Source organism: Populus trichocarpa, chromosome 7, assembly GCF_000002775.5.
Source record: "Populus trichocarpa isolate Nisqually-1 chromosome 7, P.trichocarpa_v4.1, whole genome shotgun sequence".
In the NCBI taxonomy this organism is placed as follows: domain Eukaryota; kingdom Viridiplantae; phylum Streptophyta; class Magnoliopsida; order Malpighiales; family Salicaceae; genus Populus; species Populus trichocarpa.
In genome coordinates, this window is record NC_037291.2 from 7799767 (window position 1) to 7814880 (window position 15114).

Genomic DNA, 15114 nt, shown 5'->3' on the forward strand with positions numbered 1-15114 from the left:
TTCTTTTCTGCCAAAAACGTCATTGATAACGTCATCATTTGAACAGACTTCAATCATGAAAGTTCTAGGGAATTGTCTCATCTTTCCAGGGTAAAAATTTGAGATCATTTGGACTTCTAGAACTCGAGATATGGGCTGAACACTGAACAGTGTTTGGGCTGCAGGACAGATTCGGACTTCTTCTTTGTTGCTACAATTTGGACTTGAAAACGGCCTTATTAAATCTTGGACTCCTCATGAAAGTTGTAGGCCTATGTCTTAGCTTTGCATCCATATAAGGAAGACCTAAATCCGAGATCTACAGCTCCAGATATGACCCAATTACCAAACAGTGTTCCAGTTTGGACTGCACCAACATCTCTTTTCTAAGTTTGGCCATCTTTCTGTCCTTTCAATTTCAGTACTTCAACTCATCAATCAATTCTTTCATTTATGTGATAGGCCTGCATTTAAGATGAACATTTACCATAAATTAAAGGTATCTTATATTATTAGATATGTTAGTATAAAACATGCTTTAGTTAAGGAGTTATTGATACTTCAAGTGCAAAATGACGATATAAAACCTTGATAAAAATGTACTTTTAAGTACTAATCAATAATCTCGAGGTAAACCAATATTTTTGCAAATTTATTTACCTAACATAGTTAATTAATACATGTTGTCATCATAATTTTATAGAGGTTCGATAGAAGACATGGATGATCGTTCATGGATGTGTCGAGATTCACCTCAAGGATTGCGGAGGATGAATTATTGTAACGGGGTTCAGGGTTTTATTAATTTCGCAACATCTATTCCTAAAAATTTTACTGGATGCGGTATTAGGTGTCCATGCAGGAAGTGTCAAAATCAAAAGTATTTGCATCCAGATGTTGTAATGATGCATTTTCTACACAAAGGATTTATGGAGAATTACCGGTGTTGGTATGCACACAGAGAAGTATTTGTTCGTAATAAGAGCATGGGAGAAAGGGTGGTTGGGTCAACTTTTAGTGCTGGCAACGTGCATGGAGTTGCAAATGACAACAGTAATCTTTACAGGAATATGGTTATGGATGCAATGAAAATGAATCAAGGTAATGTCAGTCAATGTCCAATCGTAGAAGAAGAACCTAATGCAGATGCAACTAGGTTTTTTGATTTGTTGAAAGATTCTGACAAACCATTATGGGATGGCTGCACGAACGACAGTAAATTATTAGCCATAACACAGGTGTTCACCATCAAGTCAGATCACGGGTTGAGTGAGGCCGGGTATGACAAAATTATTGAATGGGCGAGAAGCATTTTACTTGAAGGGAACAGACTGAAAGAGAACTTCTTTGTTGCGAAGTCCATGATGAAAACCCTCGATTTAGGATACCAAAAAATTGACATGTGCCCTAACTTATGCATGTTATACTACCTTGAAAATGCTGAGCTGACCGAGTGCATGACATGTGGGCATTCCTATTACAAACCCAAAACTAGTAGGGGAAAGACTCTAGTGGCATATAAAAAACTTAGATACTTCCCAATCATACCTAGACTGTAGAGGTTATTCATGTCACCAAGGACTGCTGAGCACATGACATGGCACCAGTCACATGATGCGGTTGAAGGAGTGATGGTGCATCCTTCTGACGAAGAAGTGTGGAAACACTTTAACAGTGTGCATCCTCACTTTTCAGCTGAATCAAGGAACGTGCGTCTTGGGTTGTGTACAGACAGATTCAACCCATTCGGGTCATTTGTTGCTCCTTATTCTTTTTGGCCGGTCATACTCACAGTTTTTAACTTGCCACCAGAAATGTGTATGAGGTCGGAGTTCATGTTTTTATCTATTGTCATACCCGGTCCGAGCAGCCCGGGTCGGAATATAGATGTTTGTCTTCAACCGTTGATTAATGAGTTGACGCAGTTGTGATCCTCTGGAGCTTTGATTTATGATATATCGAGGAAACATAATTTTATTATGAGGGCGGCTTTGATGTGGACTATCAATGATCTTCCAGCTTATGGAATGGTTTCTGGATGGAGCACACATGGAAAACTAGTTTGTCCATACTGCATGGAAAACAACAAGGCATTCACGCTAACAAACGGAGGTAAAGCTTCTTTTTTTTATTGTCGTCGTCGTTTCTTGCCACCGAATCACAGGTACAGAAAGAACATAAAGGATTTCTTTGTTGGCGGAGTTGAAAAGGATGTGGCACCCCTGCGTCTTTTTGGTGAAGAATTGCATGATGTTGTATCAGAGTATGTTGACATTGTGTTTGGTCTTCAATCAGGTAAGTAGAAGTTTCATGGTTTTGGTTTGACCCTCAATTGGGTAAAGCGAAGTATCTTATGGGAGCTTTCTTATTAGAAGACCAATCTCCTCCACCATAACCTTGACGTCATGTACATAGAAAAGAACGTGTTTGAGAACATTTTCAACATCGTTATGGATATGAAGGGGAAGACAAAGGACAACATCAAGGCTATATTGGATATAGCTTTGTTCTATAACCATCAAAATATGGAGTTGGTTTGTGATGGGTCACGGGTCACAAAACCAAGAGCAAGCTTTGTGTTAGAGAAAAATGCACAACTACTAGTCTACAAATGGCTTAAGAGTCTACGTTTCCCTGATGGACATGCCTCCAACATATCAAGGTTGGCTAATATGGAGGAATGCAAATTGTATGGAATGAAGAGATATGTGATGCACTCACGGAGATCAGTCATTTCTTTAGAGATATATGCTCCAACAAGTTGAATGTTGATCACATTGAGAGGCTTGAAACAAATATCATCGAGACACTATGCAAACTTGAGATGATATTCCCTCCATCATTTTTTGACTCAATGGATCATCTCCCCATACATTTACCATTCAAGGCAAAAGTTGGAAGATCGGTCCAGTGTAGATGGATGTACCCATTCAAACGGTTAGATATTACAGTTGCAATGTAATTCATAAATAAAAGTATTTTATTTTTTTTCTTAATTAAAAATATTTGATTAATTCAATGCAGATACTTGTTCAATTTCAAGAAAAAGGTTAAGAACAAGGCGCATGTTGAGGCTTCGATATGTGAGGCCTGTATTATTTCGAACCTCATTTGAGAACAAGAATCAATCGCGTTCCATAGCATGATGATGGCGGTGAAGTGCCTTCCATTGATAACTTGTCAATATTCTCCAATCCTGGACGACCCACACCTAAAAATGTCGTAAGAGGAAGATATTTATCGGAAATAGAGTTCAGACAAGCACACAATTATGTTCTATTTAACTGTGATGAGCTGATACCTTTTATTCAGTAAGTATATTTATGTACTACTAATTAAACTTTGTTAATAATGTACTATTTATATATTGTAATATCATAAACTCATATAATTTGGAACAACCTCGCAGACAACATCGACAATATTTGTTGTCCAATAACTCACAACTGACCGAATCCCAAATCTTTCAATTACAAGATGAATAATTTGTCACGTGGTTCAGAACACATGTAAGTACTATCACAAACTCATTATCTCTTGCAAAGTTACTGTATGTCATTATGAAATTCTCGTATACTGTTCATTATTGTACATTACATATAAGGTTTATCAATTGGAAAAGAGTGTTGCTAAGTCATTGTCTTCACTAAGCCTTGAAAGAAAAGTTAAGTGCTACAACATGTATTTTGTCAATGGATATGTGTTCCATACTGAAGAATACGGGCATTGAAGAAAGACATACAACAACAGTGTTTGTGTTAAGGGATTGACTAGTAGTGAGTTAGAAGTTGACTACTATGGTAGATTAGAAGAGGTTGTCGAACTACAATATCATAACAAGCAAAATAGTTTTTTTTATTCAAATGCTATTGGTATGACACGACTGACAGAGGAATCAGAGTTGATCCTCATTATGGTCTCGTCGAAATCAACTCAAAAGCTAGACTCTGCAACGTAAACGATGTCTTTGTTTTCGCAAAGCAATGTCAACAAGTTTATTACACATACACCCCTTCCTTTAGAAAGGATCGATCAAGAGTTGATTGGTTATCCGTTTTAAAAACAAAACTCAGGGGTCGTGTCGAGGTTGTTCAGGATGAGAACGAAGACACAAGTGTGCGAGATGAAGTCTTTCAAGTTAGTGAGTTGGTTGAACCATATCGAGTTGCTCTTTCGATTGACTTGGAAGAAAATTCAAATTTTCATGTTTTCGATGATAGTCTTGTTGATATTGATGCAGAGGAGTTAAATGTTGTTTTAAGCTCTAGCGGACAAGCAAATGTTGATGAAGATGACATTCATATTGAAGATTGCGATGAAGGTGATGACTATTCAATTAACGACGAAGAAGAAGAAAATTCTGACTAACTATTAGAATGAAGCAATATGTAAAGCATTTTTTTCATGTAATATATATTATGGATGATATTTTGTAACACGAAATATTTATTTTATAAGTGTTAACTATTGTTATTGTTTTGTTTGATGGACAGTTTGTAATTTAAGTGTTTGCAGCATAGTAAATAGGCAATACAAACATAATCTGTCTTGAACAGTGCACTATCATCAACGTCCATACTGATGGAACAAAGTCCGTCGGCATTTCACAGATCTGAAAAATATTTACTGCAAATGCCATAATCACCGACGACTTTACAGACGGACTACCATCCGTTGGCATTTCATAGAGAGTTGAAAAATATTTACTGCAAATGCCACAATCACCGACAACTTTACAGACGGACAACCATCCGTCAGCATTGCACAGAGAGTTGAAAAATATTTACTGCAAATTCCACACAGTCATCGCTGAATTTACAGACAGACATCCATTCATCGGGATTTGTCGACAGTTCATAATCACCGACAAAATCACTGACGGACAGTGTGAATTCTAAAGGGCAGGGTATTAAATGCATCTCTGACCGTGCGCAGTTGCCGATGGAATTACCGACGAACTGTGAAAATATAGAGGGTAATTAAAAATTATGGTGTGAGATTCAAAATTTATCGACGAATTTTCGAAACATCACCGACGGAATAATTAAAATTAATATTATTTAAATGTTCGTTGGTGAGTCCGTTGGTAAAACTGCGCTATAAATCCCAGCGACCGCTCATTCAGTTCATTTTTTCATCTGCTCCATTTTCAATCTTTCATTTTTGTTTTTTTTCCTCTCATTTCCTTCAAATCTTTTGTTTGTTTAGCTTGTAATCTCTACTTGAATCTTCAGCAAATTAAAATGTATGTATTTCCTCTACTTCATTTTACTTCAAGATTTTTTTTTCTTTGTTTTAGCTATTGTTATTTTTGTTATGTTTTTTGTTTTAGTGTATTTTTATAATGTAGATAAAGTCTTGAAATAAACATATTATTAATGTAAGCATTTTTCATTCCTAAAGTCTATAGTTTTTTTTTTAATTTATTCAATATATTTTATTGTTTGTATTGCCATAATAATTGAATACTTTGTTGAATTTACCTTGTAATTAGTAATTGAATATGTAGGAATAAATTTAATTATTTTCTCTCAATTTTACTTTATTATTGCATGATATGCGTTTAATTATTTCCATTAATTTTAATTGTTAGTCTATAGTTTTTTTTTAATTTATTCAATATATTTTATTGTTTGTATTGCCATAATAATTGAATACTTTGTTGAATTTTAATTGTTATTGTTGAATTTACCTTGTAATTAGTAATTGAATATGTAAGAATAAATTTAATTATTTTCTCTCAATTTTACTCTATTATTGCATGATATGTGTTTAATTATTTCCATTAATTTTAATTGTTATTTGTATATATGTTAGGTTATATACAAGATTTTTTAATGTGGTCAATTGGTTGTGGCTATTGTCAATATTTGCAGGTTTGAAAACTTTGGGTAGTCTCCAGTATAGGGGAGCTACTGCCGATTTTTTTTAATCATCGAATTTAATTATGTAATTATTCGTATAAAATTGTGTATATGCGTAAAACAAAATCAACATCTTGTCGCTCACATAGGGTCGCAGCTAGTTCTTCTAGCAGCAAGGATGACATGTCATTAGGTTCCCATCAAGAAGAGGCACCTGCGCCGTCTATCGATCTGTCTCTTCCAACGCTGTTTCACATCGCAGAGGCGGGGTGCCTTCACAGCGGAATCAATTCACCCCCAAGTACGAGGCACAATGGAAGGAGAACCTTTCAATGTAAGTTTGTTTCGGTTTTAGTTTTTTTTAATTATAACATAATTTATGAACAATTAATCAATATTTCATTAATTTATTTTATTTTCAGGTTCACAAACATTGAGGCCGCCTAAGTAATATTATCGGTGTTTAAATCATCGATGGACATTCTATTATTTCAATGGAGTCAGGTATCCAGACATCCTGAATGGATACCTCAAATCGATGCATGGTTTGACAGATTTGAGATTGGTGTTAATTTCTAATTTCCAGCTTATTTTTTTAAAAATATTAATATAATTGTAAATAAATTATTATTTTTATTTAAAATTAATTATTTATACACAGGACAAATTCACCTGGGACAATGCGCCTGACACTATTATGAGGAGGATGTGGGAAAATCACGCGGTAACTAGGTAACATCGAAAACAATATAATTTTTTTTTAAAAAAATTATGTTTTAAAATCTAATTTCTCACTATGAAAGTAGGTTGCGTGATTTTTGGTATGAAGCACAAAAGAAAGGCAAAAAACTGCAAGAGATAACAGTCTCCAAGGCTGGAACGATGTGGCGATTTGGAGGGATTTCAAACCGCTATACATCTCGGCAGATATATGGCCGCAATATATTAAGCATGTGACGTCTGAGCGGTTCATACAACGCTCACAGTCCGGTGCTGGAAACTGGAACCGGCCAATTCATGGTTCGGTAACAACGCACACTAGCGGCTCCGTTTTGTTTGCTGCATATGTGAAACGGATTGTAAGATTAATTTAAATGAAATATATCATTAAATAATTTATTGTTACTTAATTAATTTTTTTTCCTTACAGTCTCCGTCTCTTGGACGTGAGCCAGGCCCAATGGAGTTGTTTGTTGAGATGCACGTGCGGAGTCAATAGCGCCAAAAGGGGGTGCAACAGTTCGTTGACAACCGCGCTCAACACTTTGTGGTATGTTTGTTCAACCATTTTATTTCGTAAGTTATTATTTTTATTGAATTGAATATAATGATTTCTTTTTTCATTTTCAGAAGACCTATAATAGCCGGTTGAGGGAGAGATATGGGGACGATCCTTCGACCGATCCGAATTTCGATCCAGATTTATGGATGGAGGTAGGATCGTCTGGTGGACCCGATAAAAATCGGGTGTATGGGCTCTCCAACACTATGGCCGAGAACTTGAGGGTGACCCGTAGTGTCTCAATCGTTGGAAGCTCCCAATCAGTATCGAGCACCTAATCCAAGGAGTTCATGGCCTTACAGCAACACACGGCTCATCTCACCGAAAAATACGAGCAACTATCGGCGAATTATGAACAACACGTGGCTCATCTCACCGAGAAATACGAGCAACTCTCGGCGAATTCTAAACAACTTCGCCAAATGGTCATGAACATTTGTGCCTCCTTTTTGACCGTATAACAACCAACCTCCTCCTCCTCCTCCTCCAGCTCCGCCATTGTGCTAATTTAATATTTTTTGGAAACACGTTCATTTGTAATGAATATTATTTAACTTTATTTTTTTATTTTTGATGTTTAATAAAATATATTTGCATTATTGGTTTTTTTACTATTAATTTATATTATTTATTCTAAATAATTTTTTTAAAAATAATAATACCCACCGACGGATTTACAGACGGCATGTATCCATCGGCATTTCACAGAGAGTTGAAAAATATTTACTAGAAATGCCACAATAACTGATGGTTTCACCGACGGATTCCTTACGTCGGCATTTTACCGAGAGCTGCAACATATTTACTGGATATGCCACTATCACCGACGAAATAAATCCATCAGTATATTCCAGCGGGAATTTATTTTTGGCGCGCAATTTTCGTCTGTAAAACCATCGGTAATATTTTTTTTACCGACGGAAGATATGCTGATAGACACTTTTCATCGATGATTTAGTCAGTAAAAAAATTACCGACGAAGTCTGAATCTCATACCATCGATAAAACTATGAAATCTTGTAGTGTACACCACTATCTTACCCTCATGCTTATTAAGGGTCACTATATTCGCAAAGTAGTCCATTTGGGCTTTATACCTATCTAGCCAATCCATTCCTAAAATTACATCTAAGTCATATTTAAGGGTAATAAATCTACCTCTATAACTAAACCCTCCACCATAACATTAACCCCTTTATACATATGTTCAACACTTATTGCTTCCCCTAAAGGCGTACTAATAACAAACTCGGGATTTACCCTAACCGGTTTTACACTTGATTTACTTTTAAATCTCTTTGCCATAAAAGAATGTGTGGCACCAAGATCTAGTAAAGCAAAAACTTGATGAGAATCTAAATGTAGAGTACCTGTCACAACATCCGGAGTAGCCCTAACATTATCTAATGTTATATGGAATATCTTACCCTTAGTCCTGTCACCTAACGCTATAGGATGACTTCTTGTATCACTGAACCCTGATTGTGTTTGTCTCACTAGTCTATTTATAGTGACAGATTGTTGCTGGCTCCTAGTTTGTTGTCCCTAGCTTTGTGCAAACTCGATCCTCCTAGAGCAATTTCTCCTGAAATGACCTTGTCCTCCATAATAATAGCAACCCTGACCTAGATAAGGGCAATCCTTCCATCTGTGATCTCACTGATAAATATAACATCGTCTAGGTATGGCAAAATAGTCCCCGGTGCTTGACCGCTTTTTATGATCGGCTTGTTTTAACTCGCAAGTGCACGAGTGTGCGATGTAGCAATTAACTCGGTAAGATCGGCGTCATATCCACAGAGAGCTAGATCTGGAAATTAAGCTAGGTAACAAAAAAAAAACTCAAGAGAAATTAAATTAACAATAACTTGGTTGAAAATAATTGATGGATTTGTTTTCAAAGATGAAAAAGTGTAAATAGATTTTAAATGACAAGAAAAAGTAAGTCTTGGTCCAAATCAATTTTAATGGTGATGTATTGGTGATTCCTTCAACATATATAAGATAACTCAACCTAATATCAACGATGGTGATATTAGATTGGAAGATATTACAATGAAGTTTAAAAAGATGAAGATTGATTATTGCTTAAGAATGAACAAGTACTTTCATATTAAGTAAGACATTGAATCAAGCAATCTCTATACCAAAACTAAGGTTTGTGCATAAAAATTCAAGATTAAAACATTACCTAAATGATTTCTAAAATTTCTTTGCAATAATAAAACATTCATGAAGAAAATGAGAAGATAAACGTTAAGATTCATTCATATCTTAAAGAACTCACCTCAACCACCATCATCCTTGATTTGGATCCAAAAAAGAGATTAGCCAACCATGATTATATATAAGAATACTTTAATAAACATGAAATAACTTAAATCAAACTGAAATAATAAGTTTTACAAACTAAAAAACCAAAATCTACAAAGAAGATCACAACACAATTTCAATAAAAATTCTAACACAAATCTTACTCTAACTTTGGACAGCAATTCGACTCTTTGGAGATGGCTATTAGAGACATATTTATATGCCATTCTGTTAGCTTTCCAGATCATTAAAGAACATCTCATTTAGACATCTGAGTAAAAAGTTATGGGTACAACACCGAAAGGTGTTTTGGAAAATCAAATCAGGTCAGCTTGGAGAACACTTTGGTGCATGTTTTTCTTACTTCTTTATGAGCTGTCTCTTTCTTCTTTTTTACCCAAAATAATGTGACAATATCCCCTCCAGCTTTCCATCCATGTGCTTGCCCTCTTGGATCAATGAATTACCCAAAATAAATCAAATGTTATTTGTTGTGTGAACATGTAAGATCATGGATTATGCTTGGGCTGATTTGGAGGCTGATTTGGGGCTGAATTTAAGCATCAAATAAAAATACAAATGTACCTATTATTTGGGCTAAGATTGACATTGAAACCTTGAGTGTTTGATGGTTGAAGTTTGCACACAACATAAGGAAAGTTTGGGCTTGAAATATATCATATGATAATCTTTTCTAGAATTAGAATATAATTGATTTTTGTGGCAAATTTGGAGCACTTATTTGAACCAAGATTTGCTTCAATCCTCAATTCTTTGTTCCGAATTCCGTCGTTGAATTTTCTGAAATAATTCATTTAAGCTCCAAAAACCTATTGAAACATTAAAAGAAACTTCATTACTAAAAAGCACATCAATTATTATAAAAAACCCAAATAAAAACAATAAATACATATGTAAAATAAGAGACTTAATGATACTTTTGATGCACAATCACCCATGATGTCTCTTCCCACACCAATCATAGGGGGGTATGTCTTCTACTCTAGAGTCCTCCTAATAGGACCACCCTGCGAGTACGATTGCCCTCTAGCAAGTCTCATTCTTGAACTCTGAGTGGACTCATATACCGATCCTACCTCTTTTTTGAATTGACTAAATTGACCTTTGCCCTTTTTGGGAAAAGAAGGCCGGCTAGATATCTGCTCAGTATCTTTTCACTTGCCCAGACTCACCTAGCCTTGTTGGCCCTCTTTCATACAAGCCTCCAAGGCCTCAACTGCTTCCACTAGTTCCCTAGTTGTCCTAAACTTTAAGGGGAGCAATGTTTGTTTCAACACTTATTGCAACCCATCACGTCGTTTCTCACTTAATTGATGCTCTGTAGGAACATAGTGCGAACAAAACATTGAGAGGTCATGGAACCTCCTTTCATAGTCAAAATTGACATATCACCTTGTGTTAAGGCCAAAAAACTCCTGCTCCTTCACCTTTTGATCCTATGATAAGTAAAACTGGTTTTCAAATTGCACTCGAAACTAAGCCCATATCCACGACCCTGCAAGTCTCCTAGATCGCACTATATCCCACCAAGATTGTGCTATGTCTGACAATAAATTAGTGGCACAATTCACTCTCAAATCCTCTGCACCCAAATTTGTTCCATAATGTCTTCTACTATACGTAACCACCTTCCTACTATCACAGCATCTAGTTCTCCTGCAAATGACTTACACCCCAACTCTCGCATGCTCTTAACTACCCGAACTAGTGTAACTACACTGTCCATCGGTGCAGGGGCAACTGGTGGTACCTGCATTGCTGGTGCTACTGGGGGTGCTGGTACTGGCATATGAAGCATCACCTCCATCATTACCCTCACAATCTGAGCTATCAATACTGGATCGGTATATGTGACATGACCAAAAGATTGATATCTTCTCCCAAGTGTAGGAGTGTCGAAGTAATAAATAACTCAGCAAGACCAGGGTCGAACCACATGGAGGTTAACTATATAAATTATAAATAATAATAATAATAATAAGTTGAAGAGAGCTTTGAGATGTGATATCGATATAAGGATTAAACAATGATAAAAACAATTGTCAAGGTTAAAGGATTCACTAATGGTATTTTAAACAAGTATAGTATAAACTCTTATTACTCAACTAGAAACCACACACAAAGGAGTTTCCAATCAGATTATAAATTGTTAACATGATTACATTAGTTATCTCATTCGAGTAATGCTAATACTTGTAAATGTTGTCAGGTATTCATGATTATAACTTATGTTAACAACAAATCAAGTTCCTTTCATAGAATAGGTGTCGGTTATACCATACGGTTTGGGTTATGAAAGTGCCAAGTATTAATTATACCAAGGTTATACAACATAAATCTAGATTAACCATTTAACAAGCAAAGTATGAAAGGTGAATAAGATAACAAATACAAAACATGTTACTATCAAACATTAAAGTTCATGTTGAGTTTATACTATACTTATTCTTACACCATTAGTGTAGCCTTTTCACCTTGACATAATAAACTTAGCTAAACATAATGAAGAAGAGAAACATAAATAAACAAGATAAGAACATAAATAAGATATAAGTTAACTAAGTAAAGAAAAGGAAATGAAAAGCATAAACAAGAGATTAATATAAACAAAACTTCAGCATTACAAAAATATAAAGAGAGAGAGCAAGAACATAATCTTGATCTGAAAACTAAGATGCCTAAATGCATGGCAAATGCCTTCTTTTATAGGCCAAAATTCAGAACTATTGATTTGATAATTAATTGTTGAGTGGGTGGCCACATCTTAACTTGGTGACAATCCTTATCTTCTTGTCTGAACAAAAAATCATTGTTAATGTCAAAATTTAAACAGGATGTCCCCATGAAAGTTCTAGGAAATTGTCTCACCTTTCCAACAAAAAAAGAATCGGTGCATTTGGACTTCTAGAACTCGAGATATGGGCTGAACACTGAACAGTGTCTGGGCTGCAGGACAGATTCTGACTTCTCTGTTGTTGCTAAGATTTGGACTTCTAAATAGCATAATTGAGTCTTGGACTCCCTGAATGTTTTAGGCCAATGTCTTAGCTTTCTAGCCATATAAACCGAATTGAAATCCAAGATTTACAGCTCCAGATATGACCCAATGACTGAATAGTGTTCCAGTTTGGACTGAACCAGAATCTATTTTCTAAGCTTAACCCTCCCTTTGTCTTCTCAATTTCAGTAGTTGAACTCATCAATCAATCCTTTGATTTATGTGATAGGCTTGCATTTAAAATGAGCATTTACCATAAATTATAGTTATTTTATATTATCAGACTTGTTATTATAAAGCATGCTTAAGTTAGGGAATTTAATGATACTTTAAGTGGAATATGATGATATAAAGCTTTACTGAGAATGCACTTTTAAGTATTAATCACACCCCCCAACCAGCTTATTACTAGTCCCTAGTAATCAAAGCGCTAAAATAGAAAAACAATTTGCAAGTTCCACAAAGTAAGACATTCATCATTCAACTTCCATTAATCTATCCAGATAAATAAACTCTCATTAAATTTATATATTTGCTCAATACCTCTTTGTCAAGATATTAATAAACCTTTCTTTTGTGCTCAATATATCAACACATAGTTATAGGGCTATACTTGGATGAAAACATAATTTTGTTCTAATGTTTAAGGTTAACTTCCTTGGGTTGGGATTATTATCTCTTTTTTTTTAATGTATATACATAATACATATAACTTAAAACACAATGCATCTTTAACCTATGTAACGAGCTTTTGGCTAATGACTCCCAGACCAGTTGGTTTTAGGGCATTAGGTGTTGAGACACCCCTACGAGCTTAGTAACTCGAGTTGCAAATAATGATACGTAGATAGTGTAATGTTTGATTACCTTAAGTTTTTCTCCTTAACCTATGTAACAAGCTTTGGGCTAATAGCTCCCAAGTCAGTTGACCTTAGGGTATTAGGTGTTAAAACACCCCTTCGGGCTTAATTGCTTAGGTTAGGAAGGCTACGAAACCAAACTTATCTACGTTTTTATTATCATCAATATTATCAAATTTTTTTTGCAAATTATATACTATCAATTTCCCTTAGTTGTTACCTTTAACAAAAGAACATAAATAATGTAATAATCCAATATGCAACCCACAATCATATCTTAATGTGTGTGTGTGAAAATGAAGGTTTAATAATACTTGTTAAATGAGTATATGAGCAGAATCAAGTGATAACAATGCGAGAGTTTGTAAACCTGAATATTTCAAAAAGTATTCTGATAGACCTTGATAAGAATATTTACTAAGATGTGTCTCAAGAGTCAATAAAATTCCTCCTTACTCTGCCATCCTAATAACAGTTTTGTCAAATGGTTTTAATAATAGCAAAAACAGTTAGTTAGTTTTTTTTCTAATGTCAACTACTACCCTCTCCTCCCAACCAGAACTGATGTCACCATATTATTCGATAGTTCCACCCACATTTAACTAGTGTTTTGCCTATGTTTTATGTATAAAGTGCCTTGATATTCTTTGTTTTATGTTTTGAAGGCACTTTTGGATGAAAGATGCAAAAAGGAGTAAATTGGAGGTAATTGGCAGATTTGACCCTTAATTGATGTTTTGTGCAGAGCGTGAGTTCTAAAAGTCGAAACGAAGTGATTCCAGTGGCATTAGAAAGATAACATCCATACCTTTCTGGAAATATAATTCAAGAAAAATAAAACGACAAATAGCATGGAAATCACATCCTTCAAAGTCAAATCTCGCATTCTGCTAGTGTTGACCTTTGTCCATTCAAAATTAAATATCTAGATTTGTAGACATCCAATTGATGCAAACTCAATTGTTTTGGATTCCTGACTCAAAGACCAACAAACGCTCCAAATGTCAGCAAACAAAAATGTCATATGAGGGAGATATGAGTTTTCAAAGATGACATCTGAATTCTGCCAGCAAACACGTTTCGTGAAGAAACGAATCCAAATTACATCCCGAAGCATCCAAACCGACATCCAAGTTTTTATTTTAGCAATTTAGCTCCTCTAGTAAATCAATCCAGAAGGTCAAGGAAGGCAGCCACCAACCTCAAGCCTTCAACCTCAAATCACCAACCACAAACCAGCCGCCAACCGCCTTCACACTACCACCATCTCTTGATGTTCACACTTGAACTTTGATTTTTCTTACTTACAATTTGTGTATAAATAGGCAGCTAAGTTTATGCTATTTAGAGAGCCAAGAGAGAGCCAAGAGAGAGGGGGAGAGAGTGGAGTAGAATCAAAGAAAGAAGGGTGACAACCATAAGAGAAGAAACACAAACTCTCCCCTCTACAAATCAGAAATCATGTATTCTTCCATCTTTAGGAGTAGTTGTTCAATAGATATGCAAGGCTAAGCTCGTTTTCTTGGTTGCAAGGACGCAAAAACCTTCAGATTTCAAGAACTGTGAGATTTATTCTTCTATTTATTTTCAGTTTGTATTATGAATGAGTATGTTTGTTTTTCTATGCATATTTCCTATGATTGTTTATCTTAATTGCTAGAGCGGACTCTAAGTTATTATTGTGAACAATCTATTGCTAAGTTTGATATCAAAATCGGAGTTGTGGTATATAAACTTGTGAAGCAACTAAGCTTGATAATTGTAGCGAAACTACGTTATTAAACTTAGGGAGAACAT